Source organism: Branchiostoma floridae, chromosome 8 (genome assembly GCF_000003815.2).
Source record: "Branchiostoma floridae strain S238N-H82 chromosome 8, Bfl_VNyyK, whole genome shotgun sequence".
Lineage (NCBI taxonomy): Eukaryota > Metazoa > Chordata > Leptocardii > Amphioxiformes > Branchiostomatidae > Branchiostoma > Branchiostoma floridae.
Genome location: NC_049986.1, coordinates 238,125 through 258,387, shown reverse-complemented (window position 1 = coordinate 258,387; position 20,263 = coordinate 238,125). Strand labels below are relative to the sequence as shown.

At 39.8% G+C, this 20,263-nt stretch overlaps 1 protein-coding gene across 1 annotated transcript in view; it reads right to left on the bottom strand.

The window, feature by feature from the left end:
- The window catches only part of LOC118420490 (zinc finger protein 235-like), a 252,038-nt gene that overhangs the window by 193,025 nt on the left and 38,750 nt on the right, over positions 1-20,263 (bottom strand). The window lies entirely within an intron of this gene.

Below are 20,263 nucleotides of genomic sequence, written 5' to 3'. Positions count from 1 at the left end.
CCAGAAGCAGAAGGAGTAGAGTCATCAGCATACATATCAATATTACAGTGTTTAATAGCAGTGAGTATGTCATCCGTGTAAATGCAAAAAAGTAACTTGTAAGTCATCAGTTCACTCTTGTTTGTGTTCTATGGTTTTCACGAGTGAAAACTACTTTGAAGTGTGATTCACTTTTCCGTGTTCTTACTTTTGTTTAGATTCATGTTTCCGTCCTTTGCCACTTTTCATGATGTGTTTGTATGCTCTTTGAGAAGACAATGATCTTGGTTACTGTTGTTCCCCATGCATGTTTTTGCGGCAACTAGAAATGACCAAACCTATTTGGAAACTTCAAGATCACCCAAAAGATATTCCTCAACATGGAGCGGATGACACCGGAAGTTACGCCGATGTCCGTAATATCCGGGGTTGTTTGAAGGCAAACCCTATGTACGGGGCTCAAAATAAAGGGTTGTACATGTGTCCTGATACTCCAAACACACCGGAGGGTACTCCAAACACACCGGAGGGTACCGACGGCCGCGGAAATGTCGATGCCGAGACACCTCGTGTAAGCTACAGAGGTACGTCTGAGTATAAGTCCAGTGGTATAGCCAAAAAATTGTGTTGAAAAATAAGTTGTTCTGTGTGTTTGTGTGTGTGTGTGGGGGGGGGGGGGTTGCTTTGGGGAGCTTTAACGGGGAGCTGTGTATCAGAATTGTCTTTATAATTCATCTTAATTGGCTCGGTTAGTTGCAATTTTTGGTTCCTCACGGTATCAGTCGTATTCACCGACAAAATATTTCTAATGTGTTTCATTCAATGCAAAAATGCCAATATGAATATGTTAGGACGGTAGGCTGCTTTCCACTTCGAGGTGTATTCACTTCGTTCCTGTTTGTGTTCAATAGTTTTCAGGTGGGGAAATTACTTTGCAGTGTGATTTACATTTCCGTGAGTTTACTATGGTTTAGATTCATGTTCCCTACCTTGTTGTATTGTGTGCTTGTATGCTCTTTGAGAAGAGAATGATCTTGGTTACTGTTGACCCGCTGCCCTGTTTTTGTGACTTCTAGAAGTGACAGAACGCGACGCAAATCAGCCGGCAGAAATGTTGGGGTCCGGGTTGACACGGCCCGCGCCCCCGCTACCACCGCCTGGCAATCTTGCGTCAGGTGAGCAGGTAACGGTATCTGGGCCAGAGCAAAATGAAGAGTTGTACATGTGTCCCGATACTCCCAACACACCGGAGGGTGCCGAGACACCGCTTGTAAGCTACAGAGGTACGTCCGAGTATAAGTCCAGCGGTATAGCTTTAAAATAATTGTGCAGATTTTGTCCAACAACACCAAATATTTGCCTCCTTTACCAGTTTTTCTGTGGGCATTCTTGCTAAAGTTATTTGTGGGGGGTGGGTGCTTTTAGGGGCTTTGACGGGGAGCTGTGTACCAGAATTGTCCTTATAATTCATCTTAATTGGCTCGGTTATTCGCATTTTTTGGGTTCCTGGCAGTATCAGTCGTATTCAACGATAAAATGGTTTTAACGTGATTTATTCTATGCAAAAATGCCCAAGTTTGTGCTTTATAATGGTTTTCAGGTGGGGAAATTACTTTGAAATGTGATTTTCTTTTACATGAGTTTACTCTCACTGGTTTGGATTCATGTTCCCGTCTTTTTGCCACTTTTCATTGTGTGTTTGTATGTGCTCGTTGAGAAGGTTATAATCTTAGTTACTGTGACCTCTAAGTTTTTGCTACTTCTAGAAGTGACGGAATGCGACGCAAATCAGCCGGCTACCCCCGCTACCACCGCCTCGCAATCTTGCGTCAGGAGAGCAGGTAACGGTGTCTGGGCCAGAGCAAAATGAAGAGTTGTACATGTGTCCCGATACTCCCAACACACCGGAGGGTGCCGAGACACCGCGTGTAAGCTACAGAGGTACGTCCGGGTAAACGTCCAGCGGTTTAGCTAATAATGGTGACCAAATATTAGCCTCTCTCACTGGCTAAGAAAATACTTTGGCAACTGTTGGCCAAGTCGCAATTTCTCTGTGTGTGTGTGTGTGTGTGTGTGTGTGTGTGTGGAGCTTTTGGGGGAATAACTCAAGAAGGGTCGACGGATCATCATGATATTTTAATTTGGATTGCTTAAAGATGCCTTACATAATGAAATACCAATCTTCGAATCAGGGGCTAATTTGCATAATTACTGAGGACAGTTTATAAATTCACAGCATTTCCTAATAGGATACATATGGCATATGTAACTGAAAAAGAGAGAAATAGTAGCCTAACCCTGTAGTATATGTCCAATTGGCGAAAATTCCCGGAAGCGCACAGCAATTCGTCCGCGCGTGCGCAGTTGCATCATCCCTTTGGAGCGGAATAACTTGGGAAGGGATTGAACGAATCGTCCTGATTTTTGATATCTAGATAAACTTCGACGACGCCTTTCATAATTAAGGGTTATTGATGCATACCAGGTGCTTATTTGCATAATTAATGAGGACAGTTTATTGAACCACAGCATTTCATAACAGGCCACTGAAACATATGACATATGTGACTGTAAAAGAAAGAAATATCGATAAATTGTTACCTAATCTGCATAATTAATGATAAATTGTTATAATGGCATTCTGTTAAATGACAAGAATTTCATTCTTGCGATAGTTGGCAGCTACGTGAAGTTGAACCTTATCAGACCCTAATTATGTACATTAGGGTCTCATTTACTTAATTTAAGAGAAAATGTGACAATAGTTTTCTTTGCTAAGACTTTGAACACATTGTTATTTTGGTAGAAAATATGATCAACTGATATTTTTATGCAAATGAAGTCCTTATTTATATAATTAATGATAATCATTTATAATAGGTCATTCGTGACCACCTTTTTTGTTGACAACAATGCTCTACGAACATCCATCGCGTAAAACAAGCTCCGTGCATTCAGCAAGGTCAATTGATAGAACACAAATGCTAAAACACATCTGCAACAACAAACATTAATATCTTAAAAACAACAAAACCGTGGCCATGGCAATAATTGCCACAATTATACATTTATTCCAACTGGGAATCAAGCCTAAAAAAGCGGCCTATACTTCTAATTTGCAAATTATAAGTATAGGCCGCTTTTTTAGGCTTGATTAAATTGTATCTCTCTTATTCGATATGATGATAGTGAACTCAAAGTATCATCTGAGAATTCATTCGTTTTCGTTTCCAAGCATCGTTGGATTTTAACATTCCATTGTTTTATTACTCTAACCCAAATACTCATGCTCGCTCACTCACTCATTCACTCACTCGCTCAATCAATCAGCTCTGTGTGATCACAAATTTCAATCACTGAGTATTGGCTCTTTGGTCATTAATGCTATAAAAGGGTCATGATATTATAGCAACATTTGATAAAGAAAGTTGTGATTTTGTACTTATCAAATCTTAGATCGTGCCATGGAGATGTGGAACAAGATGAAATCTAGCAAAGTCTGCTGGCTTGTGCTGGGTTGTGGCTTCGTGATTGGAACAGTTGCCCTCATTGTAGGCCTCACAGTAAGTCACATAGTCTTGGTCCTAACCGTAAGTCACATAGTCCGTAAATCCGTATAAATGAACCCTATCCAGACTGGGCCTTTTTGGCATTCCTGGCCTGGGGGGAGGGGGGGGGGGACATTCGCAATATCTTCCCTCGTAGTTTCAAAACAGCTTACTGTACGATCACGGCAAATGTGCAGGGGTGATATGCTGATAGCTCCTTAAATTCTATGCCATTATGACTTAATATGACGTAACCATGTCGTCATTAATGGCTTTTTGGGGCTAAAACTTACTATTAACTTACTATAATAAACTTACTTTAGATTTTGTAAATTGTTGCAAAAAATATTCTAGGATAGGGTTAACTTCAGTGTTGTGTATAAAGTATTTGCATTTTTAAATAATGTATTCTAACAAGTTACACAGATGAAATTCCATGCTAGTATGACTGACGATGTTTATGATAAAACTGAATATTCAATTTGATATGAATTTCTAAACGGGTCGGGAAAATAGCACAGTCCTGGCTGCAGAAGAAAAAAAGCAATCGAGTGTTGTTAGCTCGTGGGAAAAGCGGTCTGAAGTTTTCTGTATGCACAACATTTTCCCCACAATTTCGCCTGGACGGAACTAGGTTTCTAAAATTAGGCATCTATTTCAACAGGAGACACATGTTTCCAAGAATCGCTTGTTGATCAGGGACAGGCTACAAAAGTCTGCTGCTCCTTGGGAGACAACGTTTTACAAGGTTAACCGCACGAACCTTGCCTCTCTGACTCCACAACCGGGATTGAAATGGACAGGGTCATCCTCAAGTGATGTTACTAACAGCGAGACAGTACCAACAACCACCATAGCTATGTCAATCATAGGTCAGTTATGTGCATTGATAGCATGATAAAGCGGAAAAAATGTGCACACAATTGTTTGTATGAATGTGTGTACGTGCATAGCCCAGGAACTGGCCAATTACGAGAGGACAAGAGGTGAGTACAAGACGTTGATGCGCCACGGCTCCCGTCACACAAATGCTACATAATATTAAAAAAATTTGCAGGAATTACGTGAATTACCACACTTTCTCCCCGAAATATACAATAAAGAACACAAATAACGTTCAGAATTTTCTAAGTTTTGGCAATACCTAGATGACAGCCGAGCGCGTTCATCTTTGCCCTGTTCTCATATGAAAACAGTGACCACATGTCCCCTCAAAGCATTCCTGGCCAATGATTGAAAGAGGATCTGATCTCCAGGACACACATGGTCAGGGTACATCGCAGGGTCAGAGCCAAACCGTACGTGTTCCCCTCTTCAAGAAGACTGATGATAAATCGATTATTAAAGTGGGAACGGATGTGTCTTACAGGTTTACTAAAGGTAAACGCAAGGCAAGGGCATAGGAAAGAATTAAATTGATGTTAAGTCCTGTGGTATAGCAGCATTTTTTGCTGGGGTTTCTCTTTTTTCGCCCTCGCGCATTTGTTTGGGCATCCGGAGGGTGTCATCCATAAGATTAAGTCAGTGTGACCTAATGTTAGCTGTTAGATCATTATCACATTTTTGTACCACGAGCCGGTTCAACCACTAGTTGACGACATCAATGAGTGTTACGGGAAACCATGTCAACACGGAAGTTGTGTGAACCAAGATGGCGAATATAACTGTATCTGCTCACCTGGATGGACTGGACAGAACTGTCAGCATGGTGAGGTGTTCCTGGAATATTTGCTATGTTTATAATGGTTGTAATCGTTTATCGGGGGACTTCTGTTTTTGTTTTGTTTTAAAGTCATTGATATTTTTTAAAAAATTCACAGACATCAATGAGTGTGCCATACCAATGAAACCTTGTCAACATGGGGCCTGTGAGAACAAAGATGGCGGATACAACTGCACCTGCCAACATGGATGGACCGGCCAGAAATGCCAGCGTAGTGAGTAATGTTTACCTAGTTTGACTTGCTTTATGATTTGCTTTATTTATTGCAGCACGTATTCAATGATTAAAAAAAAATATATAACACAGAATTAAAAAAAAAATTTAAAAAAATCTTGCACGGGAACAAAAGTGTGTGCAGCTTTTCATGGCCCCCTCAGAAACTAGGTAGTAATGAACGTTATGTACACAATCTAAATAATAATAATGACACTGCACATCAAAACGTAACATCTTCAGATCATAGAGAAATAAGTCGAAGTTATAGAATTATTGGCTAGCAAGTACTAAAAGGAAATACAGAAAATGAAAACAAGGGATGCAAGCAAATTAGTTGAAAGTAGCGCTATTACAAGGTATGATGTACCTCAATTCTATATGGTTATCCAACTAATAACTAAAAATAACAAATTAAGAAACAAGGAAAAAACAAATCAGGAGTAAAAAGTTGGCTTCTCTATGAGGTTGTTTTTCCAACGTTTCTTAAAAACGGAGAGGGACGGACAGTTTCTTTGGGAATGACTAATACTGTTCCATATGGATGGGCCTCTAAACATTACAGTGAATTGTGTTAGGTCAGATTTTGTTTCAATAGGTCTAAATCTGCATTGCTGCCTGGTACTGTGATTGTGAATATTTGAGTTGTACTTAAATATCTCTTATTGTAGGATTGGTAAGAAGGAACTTTTGGGAATAACTTTATGGACAAAAATGGCTGACTGTAATTTGTTTATGCATATACTGTCAAAACTTTCAAACTGTTGATAAGACCTGCTGATTTTGCTATAAATGATGCGTTTGATGCAATTCTAACAAAACGTTTTTTGTAGCAGGTGCAGAGGTTTTATTGAGCTAGTGTAAGTACTAGTCCAGATGATATTTCAGTATGTTAAGTAGGGGTATATCAAGCTGCAGAAAAGAGTCATAACTGTTTTACGTGATAGGCAATTTGCAACTTTGGTACCTATATTCTCAGAACTTTTCTTACAAATAATGTTAATATGAAACTTCCACGTGAGTTTTTCATTTCTATAACGACTGTAATGAGTGCTTCAACGTTTTTATGTGACATTTAAGGACAGAGCCTTTGAAACCATATGAGTTGTGTTGGTCAAGTAGCATGTTGTTGTCAACTGTGTCAAAAGCTGTAGATAGGTCAAGGAATATTCCAATGGTAAATTCATTATTTTCCAAGGTTGACGTAATTTTATCTATGAGTTGTAGAAGGGGCATATAAGTTAAATAGTTTTTCCGAAAGCCATATTTCAGTTTCCAGTTGTTGATTCATACCGTTGGAATTCGGTAGAGGTAGATGCCGTTGGTTTAGATGACGTCTTGTAGCGGTAACTCAATGGCTTTGACATTGAGTTTGCTTTTGTATGGTATGGGAAGTGCAGCGATGCATATGACCCAAGATTGTCCGGAAAAGGCCCCGGTGCTACGAATTAGTCATAAATATATTGAAACAGGATTGCAGACTATAATTCATACTGAGATAAGTTAGAATATTTTTTGTTGTGATTATACAGATAAAGAACATTCCATATTCATATAGCTGGGAGAGACTTAAAGTGAGCCGCTTTTTCATGGGCACGAACTCCCAGTGCTCTCGGACATCACTAGTTGCCAGAAAGTGGTCAGGTTTTGATAAATGAAATTTGAACACAATATTCTCAATAGCAAATTTGAGTAAGATGAGGCTGAATGCAATATATGTTGGAATGTTCCAAATCTTTGGACCTCGTAGCGCGTTAATTTCGCTCGTCCCGCCACACTCGGTGCTGAAATAATACTTTTGTTTACTTATTTCACAGCACCGACGTACTACAACCCCTTAGACCACGAGTCCACGTTCTCCACTCCTAACGGCCACACAATGGTCGAAGGTGTCGGCGGATTGGCCTTGCAGCTCGAGTCGCGCCGTAGCCAGTACGCCAACCTGGGGAACTTCGCAGGCACTTGCTTCGGCAGCACCCTCAACTGCCCCCGAGGGTTCAGCCTGGCCTTCTGGTTCAAACGTCCCGTCGGTGATAACCGCGCACAGTACTACATCAACAGCGGTGGGCACGACTTCACCAGGACGCGAGGATTCACGCTGACCAAGACCGGCGCAGATCTAGACAACGATCTCTACAACGTTGCCGTCAACGGCCGTCTGGTTCGCCACGAGGCAAAAGTCTATCTTCTGCCCGACCTGTGGACGCACGTGGCCGTCACTTGGCTGGAGGAACGTGGCCCGGAAATCTTCGTGAATGGGACGGCCCAGCAGGTACGGAAAACGTTACATCTCAAACTATTGCTCAACTTTCTAAATACGTCTAAAAAAAACTCTCAATAGGGTAGTGCTCTTTTTTTTGGCAAAAAAGTGGATTACAATATCAATATGTACATGTATGTCCGCCGAAAATTATCATTTTGTGTGTATTGCTTGAGCTCTGCTATGTTTTGTGTTTTATACTAAACATGAACTATAACGTTGTTTGCAGGTGACTGTCCTTGAGACCGATATCCCGCCCCTGGAGAATGACCCTTACACCGACGTGTACCTGGGCAGCGATAACATCAGGCCAGGGATGTACACGCACACGGGGGAAGCCGTGTTCGACGAGCTGAAGTTCTGGGACTGGGTTCTGCCTGACGGACAGATACAGCTGGCCATGATCCCAGGATCAGGTGAGCCTTGGGGTATTTTCTTATCATCACAAACTCATACTTAAAGGTATATTTATCTGACCCTTACGTCCCTAATGACCTCAATGAAAAGTGACCTGCAGGCCGATTTGAGCTTCTCATGAACAAACGAAGGTTCAAACAAATCAATCAAACAAACAACATCTGTATTCAGAGAAAACCAACTACATTCCGGTGTTAAGGATGACGAGATATCGGCCTTCACTCTTCTAGTCTAGGATCACAATAGTCAATACAAAACATTGCGCATCGCGTGCTTTATTGAGTTTATGTTTTTTATTCACCAAAAGAAACAGGACAGGACAGGACAAAGTGACACTTCACCTAAGTCATTTTTGCTAACAAAGTCAAGCTGGAATTCATTGTCTGAATTACCTGGATGCCTAACTTTCAACAACTGGTTTTGATCGTTTTCATATCTGCTGTGTCAATTTTCTTATATACAACTTTCTTTGAGGCGATATATTCTAACACTGATTTCAGTGTTTTACATGTTCATACGGCCCTTTCCCGAAATTGTTTATCTGCGATAAGGACAAAGAGTGTATATACTTATAGGCTTCTATACGAATTTGCACAATCAACCATCATTTGAGCATTTGAGCTTTCTATCCACACAAAAGGTCTAGGGATGCGTCATATAAATCAGACCAACAACTGTTCCATCGTAACCTTTTGTCGCCTGTGTTTTTTAAACACCATGCTTGTTTAGATTAAGAATTATTTCATGAATTTCCACTGTGCTGGGCGCATCAAACAAGCTGATGGTTGGTATTTTCTTAACAGGTAGGGTCAAGGAGAACGGTCAGTCGTGTCTATTTTGTTTGCCAGAGAAGGGCCAACATTCACAAATAATTATTAAATTTGAGATATCAGACAGAACTTTCAAGATGGTAGGTTCCATGTGGTGTAGATATTATGTCAGCAAGTTGTTCTTTATGTTTAAAAGAATGTGTTTGTCTTTGTTTCCTTCCATTCCTTACATGAATTCTCTGTTTTCTTTAATCATCATTTCAGTTTTGTCCTCGGGGTGAATGTCAGTCAATGTGTCACAGACAAAAGATAGTTGATGCTTCCTGCAGCGTCTGACCGTTTCTAAAATCACTCAGTTGCTTGTGTTACTGACATTTGTCACATTTTGGGTATATCTTTTCTGTCCTTTATCACACAGATATAGATGAGTGTGCCGGAAAACCATGTCAACATGGACGCTGTGTGAACAAAGATGGCGGATACAACTGTACCTGCGAGCCTGGATGGACTGGACAGAATTGTCAGCAAGGTGAGTTTATTTTGTTGGGTTACCAAGACCATTCCCCCATATCTTTTTCATTACTTTGTAAGTCATTACTTTCTTACCAACTTGACTTTATTTCGGTTCTGACTATGGATGTAAAGGAGTTGAAGACAAATCGCCTCCTTTACATGTCAATTCATATGGTATAAAGCCTGCTCTTCAACAAGATATCAGTGTCACTGACAAAAGATAGTGGATGCTATTTGAAACGTCTGACCGTTTTCAAAATCATATCCAGCTTCTTGAGTTACTGCTTTTTGGCATATCTTATTACCTGGATGTCTAACCTTCATGGGCATTACCACGATATATACGCGAGCTGTGATACAAATTAATTTGGTTATTGACGTTTGGTCACGAGATTCATAAAATTGTGCCGAAGTACTAGTGAGGATTGAACCTCTGAGATCTGATCGCTTGTGACACTTACTAACTTTTGCTTCGTGTGGCAAACGTATCTCTGATGGAATATGATCACCTCACTGTCGTCTTCTACAGCCTCACAATGTCAGAGTGGGTGGTGCAAATACAACAACCACTGCTACAAGCCGATGCCAGACTATGCCGATTGGTCCACGGCAAGCTCACGATGTAAACAGCACGGCGCAGTTCTTGCCTCTATCAAGGACAGTGACGAGAACAACTTCATTGCCACCTTGGGTGTCATCTCGATGAGTAAGCAATAAGGACGTTGTTTTGTGCATGAATGGGGAAGGCTTTGCAAGTTTTATGCCTAAATATGAACCGTGCATGATGTATTATAAAAGAACATACAATGTATACATTCAATGTATACATTCAACGCGTTTTGTTAAACTCATAAAAGTTTAAACTCATAACTGTTTACAACTTGAAAATTATGACAGAAAGAGATTAACATAATATTCGACAACAGAATGAAATATTTTTTTCTATATCTCTATTGGTTTTCGAGGAAAATTTACGCAGAGAGACCCAGATAGTTGTAACCAAGTTACACAATGGATTAAAAAAAAACTCAACCCTATTTTTATTGACAACATTAGACATGTCATCCTCGAAGTTGATAAAAATATGGCTGATGACATGTCTACGTCTATGAAACCAGAATAGACTGGAGCCATATAGAACACGTAAAGGCCAGCAATTGTCTCACACTACAAAGTAGAGCATATATGGTCAGACATAGTTCAATTCCTGATATGCTGTCCAAAAGTAGCTTGTCGTAGTAATAATGCGTCCACTAGTTGGACCACCACAGCTGTCGGTAGCAGATTAAGTCTACGCCAACCAAATATATCCGGGAGTTTTACGGTAGAGTTTCTTCTTTTAGTTACATCAAGGCCATTATGAAGGGCAAGGGAAAAAAGACGGGACCAAAGAGTTGTTCACATTAAAATAATGAAAACCAATTTTTTGAGAAATTCCTCGCCCTTGAAGGGACGGCTTTAGCCATGTGTGTAAAGAAAATCATTAAGCCATTAAGTGTGAAGCTCTTGTGTTAACCATTAACGCTGTATTCCCGTAGATTTAGAAGGGTTTTCTTCTTGAAGTTCCTACAATCACTATCAAATACTAGTCAATGACAATGCCGGTATAGAGCACCAAAGGCAGAAGCGCTCATCTCTGTATGTTAAACTAAAAGAAAAGAGTCGACTGAGGTAGCAAATATCTAAGTAAAATTTCAGACTGTTTTTGCTGCAGCACATGAAGCGTTCCGGGTGATTCCATCCTTCTGGCTTGGTCTTCATAAAGAATCTGAGCAATGGAAGTGGACGGATGGGTCACGTGTTGAGTACACCAACTGGGCTCCGGGTGAGCCGAACAACAGTATGTTCGTCTCGCTTTCACAGGGAGAGAACTGTGGCTCCATGTACTACAAGGTGTGTGCTTCTTCACTCTTTTGTTTAGTAACGTAACCATCAGAATTTGAAATATAAGTACGTCGACTAAGATTAACCATTAAGTATGGTAAAAGTTACTCGAGGCAGTCAAGCAACTGGACGGAATTTGAAAACAGACGCCGGATGATCACCATCTGAAGTCAGTGACTGGACGAGAATCTGGAATGATTAGGTTTTAAACCAAAACTCTGAATTGCACCAAAATGGATGGAATGATAGCGTTTACGTTTACATTTTTTTCATCTGAAGTTTGAAGGGATGGTTAGCGCCAAACACAAAGACGGGTATAATGAAGGATGAGAGCACTTTAACCTGATTTGATTTGAATTAGTCGGCTGAAAGAAATATGGTTAGGGCTACCCAACTTCATGTAGTCAATCAATATACGCTAGGTTCCGAGAGCAAAAATGAACGTTTAAACTGAAAATGCCGAGATCCTTGTTTCACCTGTGGCCACCCTTCTGAAATTATTCATCTTTACTCATTTGCTAGGTGGTGATGTACGGGCAACTCGTGCCTCACTCCTCAGTAACTTAGAAAAATGAAAGGATTTGTCACAAACCTCAATGACCTTCTTGACAATGCACAAGTGTAATAACCGCTTAGATGTTTCTCATTTCTATCAGATTCGCACAACGCCTATCTTCAATTATTCACAAAAGAAACTAAAAGATCAATGTATTTTTATTATGACATTTGCTTTGATGACAACATGAACATATTAAGCTACATGCTTCGGTGTGTTGTGATTACGTCCTATGATTATATTTTGCTATAAAAATCATTATATTTGGTTTTGCAATGTTTAATATTCGAGTTCTGGAACAGATTCTTTTCATCTGCTTGATTGTGGAAATGTAAGAGAATAACATTGCGGAAAATATAATCATAATAAAATACTTGCGTTTAAACAGAAAGGCACAGATGTAATTTGGTGTGGGCTAAGAACGAGGCAACCAGGACATTGGAATGACGAAAGTTGCAGCTCTCGCAAACGCTATATTTGCAAGAAACCAATTTAACATGGACTGGCCTAAGCACTGAACAGCTCATCAGAGGGGCAGAGAACAGAGCAAGATGGGCATGGATCACTGCTACTGGATGTCGGGGAGCCCCTACGACCACTGAGGTTACGGGCCGTGAGTGAGTGAGTATAGTAGAAAAAGAAAGATAAAACTTTATCCAACCCAATTGATGAAGTCGTGTGTGCATATTGAATAGGTAACGTTAAGTAAGACATTGGCCACTCTGGAGAAATCTGCACTAGGTTTATAAAAACAAATGTTCTTACTTATTCAAAGTTATTGTGCTGGAACGAAAGATTAGCTCTGTACTACATTTCTATATCCATCACAGATCAATTTTATGATATTGTAAGTATGCATAGATTCTTTAATGCAAATTTATGTTCTGAATACTGTAGGTTTAACGTTTACACCTTATATAGAGTCATTCAGTCAAAATAACGTCACGTTTGCCATCGGCTGAGTAGAGAAGTCACGTGACCCCCCTACCCTGATTCTATCCCTTTTGGCCCCCTTTGTCCTCTGACCCATCTACCCTTTTCCTCACCTACGCCATTCGTGGTTATTCGTGACGGTGAACTCACTACCCTAATAGTTTGTGTAATTATCTGTGAAATAGACGGAAAACTTAGATCTCTTTGGAGCTTCGAAGTAGAGAAGTTAGTCTTCAGATGGAAAAAGTCGAGGATGAACTGTTGTGAGATATTTCTTCGGCTTCAAATCGAGGTAAATGACACTCTTGTTTTGAAGTTCTAAAGCAATATTGGTGCAATTTTGTATATTTAGAATTTCAAGGATTGACAAGAAATACAATAGAAATTGTCACAGCAAGGAACAATTTCTGACTTTTTAAGCATTTTCCCCAAAAAATGTCATCGCTCAAAAATGTATAGACATTCAAGTCTGAAATTGTTTTATTGTCTAGCAAGTTTATATTTCTTGTCATGTTTAAGAAAATATTACAAAATTTTAAAAAGGATAATGTTGCTTCAAGAAAAATCTGTGAGACAATTTACTCAAGATGATTTTTTACTTGTGAACAAAATCTTGTTCTGAATCAGAAAGTTTCCTTCTTTCTTTGTACACGAAGAATGATAAAAATAAGAAAAGGCATTTTTGGTAGTGAACAATATTTACCATTTGGAAAAAGTAACGTTACGTGTCGAAGTCGCTTAAATTGCCTCGTACACAGACAGTGTGCTAGCGTAGTGTCAAGAACTCGGCATTTGCACTTGTAAAATGTTCATGATTACATTCTTGGAGTATCAGTAAGCTAGACACTTGTTCTAGAATGTCATATAGGGCTATACACCATTAGAGGCAACTGAATGTTTACAACAATCATTAGTATTAGTAAAGTAGAAAACAACACGGTTCAGCTCTTTTATATGGAAACTGTCCTTTAATAAAGTTTGAGCTTGTCCATGAGCCTACAGCATTACTTTCATCTTTAGGAGACGACCGTAACGTTGATTTGATTACAGTTATGATTTGATTGTATACTTTGCTTAATGACCTAAAATAATTTGTACAAATGTTTACTCAATGCCTCTTCTTCATGCGACATATCAACTTTTTTTAAAGTATAATCAATGCTGGTTTGTTTTCGAGCATGTGAATAATGAATAAAGAGTTTGAATGATGAATAAAGAGTTGTTCAAACTAGTCTAACTTTGTCAATTTGATTATTTCCACCCTAAAAGGGAGTTTCGAATGAAGTATCAATGTGTGTCTGTTTGTCTTTTTGTTTTATTGGTGGATTGTGATAAAATGGTGGTGTGTGTCTGGGTATTGGAAAGACGGAGGTCAAGGTAAATATAGCTAGTCAACCGTTCATTCTAGCCCGTCAGCAAAAGAAAAGTCGGATTTAGAAAGCAGACAACGGGGGCGCTTGAAAAGTATAATTATAATTAGAATTATAATTATTGCTTGAAAAGTATAATTATAATTATAATTATAATTATAATTATTGAAAAATAATTATAAAAATATAACGTCAGAGAAATTAACGTCATAGAAAATAGGCAAGTCCAACATCCTGTACTACAAAACACTCCAAACGTCAGAGAAACTAACGTCGGAGAAAATGCACAAGTCGAACAATTTGTGCCACAAAACACCTCAAACGTCGAAGACGCTGCGACTGGTGGAAGTGTAGAAAATATACCAGAAGAACAACAGTCAACTGGAGTGCACAGCAAAAATCAGGTCAGTCAGGTAGTGGCTGGTACAAAACCAGACTGTCCAGAGAGAAAAATCCAAAACCTGGCCAAAGTGGAGATTGACTAAGTTTACAATAAAAGGTTTAATGTTACACAGAAAGCTAAAAACCAAAATAAAACAATGATAATGGACAAAATAAAGACTGAGGTACATATTACCATGAATCACATTTGTTTGTCTGTTTGTTTGCTTGTTAGGGTACAGGAATAACCTAGGTTCATCAGTAAATCATATTGAGCTGTATATATGCTAGTGGTGAGCAAAAAATAGTATCAATAAATGTTTTGATAAAGTCCAAGATATTCTATCTAATGCGCGCAATATTATAAAAGCTTTGAAAAAAATTTTCTCCTGTAAATTTACATGTAACTGTATTTCACAGTCTGTGTATCCGCCTTTTGCATTTGCCTACAATGTACATTCGTAAAAATCTTTGTCCGTTAGTGATAATGAATAGAGAAACCGTGTCAACTTATTTTGCACCATAGACTGTATCTTTGTGTATAGTATGCTATTATATTAGGAGGGGTGTCGATATGAAGCATTGCAATAGCCCTGACTTCCTTATGCAACAAGATGTTCAAGCACTCCTATGTAGTTGTTTTCACATTTTCATAAAAAAAACTCCCTATCCTGAAACGTAACGTTACTTCCTTAACCCTGAAAACAAGTGTGTGTTGTTGTTGTTTTTTTTTTTTTTTCAATTCTCTCTTACAAAATCTTTATTCACCATGATACAAGTTTTGCTGGCCCTGAGTACTAACAAATCAACAATGGCTATACTTGTATTTATTTTCATGTCCACCATGTCCCCCCCAACGACTTGGAGGTCAAGGGACTAGGTAAAGCTAATAGGTAACTAGTGGTAGTTCTTTTAATGCCTTGCCAAAATAAGATATATATTAATGATACTTAACTTCATTGCTATGCAAGTCCGGTGTGCTTGGCTAAACACGCGAGTAGTGAATTAAGCCACATTGCACCACTACTAGCTAATTGAAGAAAACATAATTCTTCACCTCAAATGAGGACGACTGCGTTAACTATTTTTTAGCATCACCATTACATGTACAATGCACAATGTATTTATGCCTCTTGTACATTAAGGCGAATCGTATTACCTACAAAAGATCTTCAGTTACAGTTCCAAAACACAGTGTTTCCATTATGACGGTCTTGCATGATGGTAAAACCAGAATCCTGGTTTTACCATATAAGTAAGTAAGTGACAAACAGTGATTCGACATTGGATATTTACCAAACTAGAAGGCCACATTTTCGACGAAAATACAGGATGTTTCCAGAGGGGAGAAAGAAATACGTGAAACATACAATACACTGTTCGCATGATAAAAGCGCTGTATATATAAGATATTTGTTTGAAAAGGGTGAAAAAAGAAGAATAGATAAAAAAAAAACTTCTGTAGGTGTGACACTAACCCTCGTCCTCTAGCGTCAAAGACGGTTGCATTGCTGGCTAATTATAAGCTATTGGTGCCTGCATGACGTAATGGCAATTTTAGATATATGTAATGCACGTTTCATGACGTCATCAGCCATTCTGAGTTTTGATTGGCTAAAGTTGGGAGAACGCGGCCGATAGGCCAGCAGAAACAATAAGTTTTCTGTTGGAAACTAGACCCGATTAAAAATCCCCTGTTCGTGGAACGGAACCTCCAGACTGCAACACTCTCAATGCACACCTGTTTCTCTAGGCTTATCTGGTGTTACTGTGATTACACATAGGTAACAAAAACATAGGAAGGGATACATTTTGCATTGGTTGCGTATCTAATACATTACACGTACCACCTGTTTGATACCTAATAGCAAAACATCTGTTGAGAGAATTTGAGCCATTATAGCCACTATGAGTCAACACGGGACCAAAGAAAAGCAAATTATGAACCACTTGCATCGGGAGAGCCCTTACTTAATCTTTTCCTCTTCGTGCGACGGAAACTTTAGACTGCAACAATCACAATGGACACCTGCTCCTCAAGGATTATCCAGTGTTAACGGTATTAGATCTAAAAACATAGGAAGAAAAACTTTGTGTTAACTGAATATCAAAAATCTTTAACGTACCACCTATTTGATACCTAATAGCAAAACATCTGCCAAGGTATTGTGAGCAATTACAGCCAAGTGCCTCTACGATTGGTCACTGAACCAAAGTAGGTTTTGAACCACTCACATCGGAAGGCTCCTGCTCTTTTCGATGAGTGGGGTGGATGTTTTACGTGTTTGAGGTGTGGTTCTCCTGAAACGCGGGACCTCCTTTTAACATCCTATACGAGGGACGTCCCTAACCGAAGCCAGGTAGTCCATTTACCTGAATTGAGGAAAGTCATATAATATGCCGTAGAACCGTAGAACAAGAACCGTAGCATACCAACGGACTCGAACCCAGAACACCTTGTCATTACGCCACACAACCCACTAGGTTTTGCTGACTTCTGATTTTTCACAAATTTTTCAAGTTACATAATTGTAACACATCAATGTGTACATGCATTTATATGCTCCTTCGTAGTCATGCCTCAGGAACAAGTGGCCGTGAGTTCGATTCCGGCTGTGCCGCTCACCCGACATGCACGCTACCGGGAAGTGTCGCAATCCTTATAGGGCGCGGTCACAAAAGTCGTGCGATCGTCGTACGATCGCTAACTTGGGGCATTTTCGAGGACAATCATGTACGTCTCCTGCAAAGCTCAACTGTCTTGGCACACTAAATTCTGTTTTGGATCCATGTCGGTGGTTGGTTCTGTCAATGCCTGCTTGAAAATCCTATGGCATTAAAATCGTACGACGATCGCACAACCTATGTGACCACGCTTTTAGGACGGGACATTCAGCCGTTCATTATGCTTGTTGACAATATAGAGCTAACGGAATATCCCCGGTACAACTTACCTCTTAATACTGTACATAGTGCCTGTTGTCTCTGTCACAACCAGTAGAAGAATAGCTTTCCATTGAGCTAAACTGGATCAATGTCACATTCATTAAAGTATAGTAAGGGGAGACGATGCCATTAGAATTTCCCCCAGTAATACATGCGTTCCAATGGGTGAGTTGAGGAAAAAAATATGCAATTATCTCAAGAATAAAAAGTTCAAGCCATACAAACTTACCCTCAAATGATAGCCAACTATGCCCAGTCTCATGAAATTCATTTGCAAGAATTTCTATACGGCTAGTCTTTTGATACACCCCCCTAATTAGAGCCCTTGGATTGGCCCATTTGGCTCAAAACAGCTATCTGACGACGATACCACTATTTCAGAGGGGTGCGAAAACCCCCTCGATAGAGAAAGGTCATTTTTCACAACTAATTCAACCAGTATAGGGTCTTTCCGACCGCAGACACTCCCAAAATGCCCAGAGTTCACATAAAATCCCACCAAGAAAGGCTTTTCAATGGTTTAAAGCCTTGATTTTATTTGAGCTCTCACACCGGGGGCTCTAGGCGCATGTGCTAATGGTTACGTCACCCCTTAAGTCTAGAATCCATTGTAAAACCCTCTGAAACTATAGGCTACTCTTCAATGCTCATCCGAGGGTAATGAGATTAGATCTGAAAGCCAACTTTGCAATGACTGCGTATTAAAACGTTAAAAGCTTAAAGGCCACATAAAGGGCACTGTCACAGAATGCCAAAGTGAATGAAATCCAATGTCAAAGAAGATGTGGAAGAACCAAAGTGCAGAATCTATTGCTCGGTAAACCATGTAAACAATGTTATGTGTGTTCAGTCATTTGCTCAACCTTCCTGACCACTTATATTTCATAATGAATGCAACTATTTTTCCAAAAGATTTTCTCCTTCCCAAATGATGTCATCCATATAATCGAATGGACATGGCCTAAACTATTCACATCCTTACATACCATATATACAAGTCATTGTTTGAGTCCCATACTTGACAATGCATTTATAATATAATCAGACGTTTACAATTATAAATTTGACAGAATATTAATCTCATCACAAAAAAATGCAAAGCGCGAGTTCGGTCCCGGCTGTGTCGCTCACGCAACATGCACGCTACCGGAAATTGCTTTAGTCCAGGTGGGGTCACACCTGCGTATATATTTAAGTCCGTATGAGGCGCGCATGGGAGTATTTACCTCCACCAGGCCCCACAGGTCGCTGGAAAAATAATAGAAATTGGACAAACGTAAACAGGTAACATGTAGGACGAGTTAGCTGGGTCGCTAACCATACTCCTCGGTCAGCTAACTCATCTGGCATGTTATGTATCTATATTTGTCCAATTTGTACTATTTTTCCCGCGACCTGTGGAGCCTGGTAGAGACTAAGAGCTTCATACGCACCTCAAACAGACTTGAACATATACGCATGTGTGACCCCACCTTTAGGAGCGTTATGATTAAGGTGTGGTCCTCCATTCATTGCGCTAGCTTGTCGAAAAGAGTTCAACAGGGGGCTTTCTCTTTACAATAAACCTGCAAGTACTGATAAAATATCCCTTCTGTATTTTCTGTCACGACCAACTAGTGGCAGAATAGCTCTTCTGTCAGCTCAACTGGGTCAATTTACCAAAACATACAAAAACTAGACTCGGTTAAATTTCGCAGTTCGTGCAGCAGAAATGCGATATATATATATAGCTAGACTGTAACACTCACAAGGCACACCTGCTCCACAGGGCTTATTATATCTGGTGTTACTGTGATTAGATCTAAAAGCATTGGAAGGGATAGACTTGGCATTAACGTCGGTTTGAAACCTTAAACGCATTACCTGTTTGACGCCTAGGAGCAAAACACCTCCTTATGGATTCTAGGAGTAATTACTCTGTGACACTTGAGGGTAACCTCCAGTAACAGAGTATTGTAATCACTTTGTGCGTTGGGTGTTCGCACCTGTATCTCTATGTTCCGTATGCCGCAATCGCATGTAGATTGGCATGTCGCCTGTACTCGGTTAGGAAATGATGCACGTTATTTTTTTTTCGCCGAAGCTGTTTTATTTTGGATGTAATAATTTCAGTTTTCACCCCTACGTCTTCGGTATATTGGTCCAGGTCTTCGTTATGATCGTGCTTGTGGTCATTGGGTATCGTCAAGCAGATGTTGTCCTCGGCGGAAATTGGCAACAGCTGTGCTACCTCGTACCCGGGAAAAGTAGGCATTTGATTGACAGGGGTCTTTAAAGGAACATAAAAGCCGGTTCTCAATGTGCCAGGAAGATAACTATATTACAGAACAGCTGTTGGAGATGAACTCTGCGATAAGGTTTTGTCAACAACTCGGGAATAAGCAGATACTAACGTAAACACACAATTTTAACCCACTGAACTCACTCTCAGGTGTCCACACCCTATGCAGACGCAGACTTAGCGATAAGGGGCCAGAATATGTACAAGGACAGAGGCGGTTATTTAGGTACATGGCTCATGTCTCTATTCAGAGCTTAACATACAAGTCAAGCAGGGTGGTAGCATTGTGACGATCTCCAAGCAGACGTTGGGAAAAATCGTAACTATTTGTAGCAGGAACGATTTGCACTAGCACGTACCATATCAAGAGCTCGTTTCTACACATGAATTGTGGACAAGTGTTAATTTTCGCATTTGGTGTCGTTCGTTTGAGACGCTGTTCATGCGTACAGGACTGTGGAAGTGAGTTTGAATTTGGAAGTGATAGGT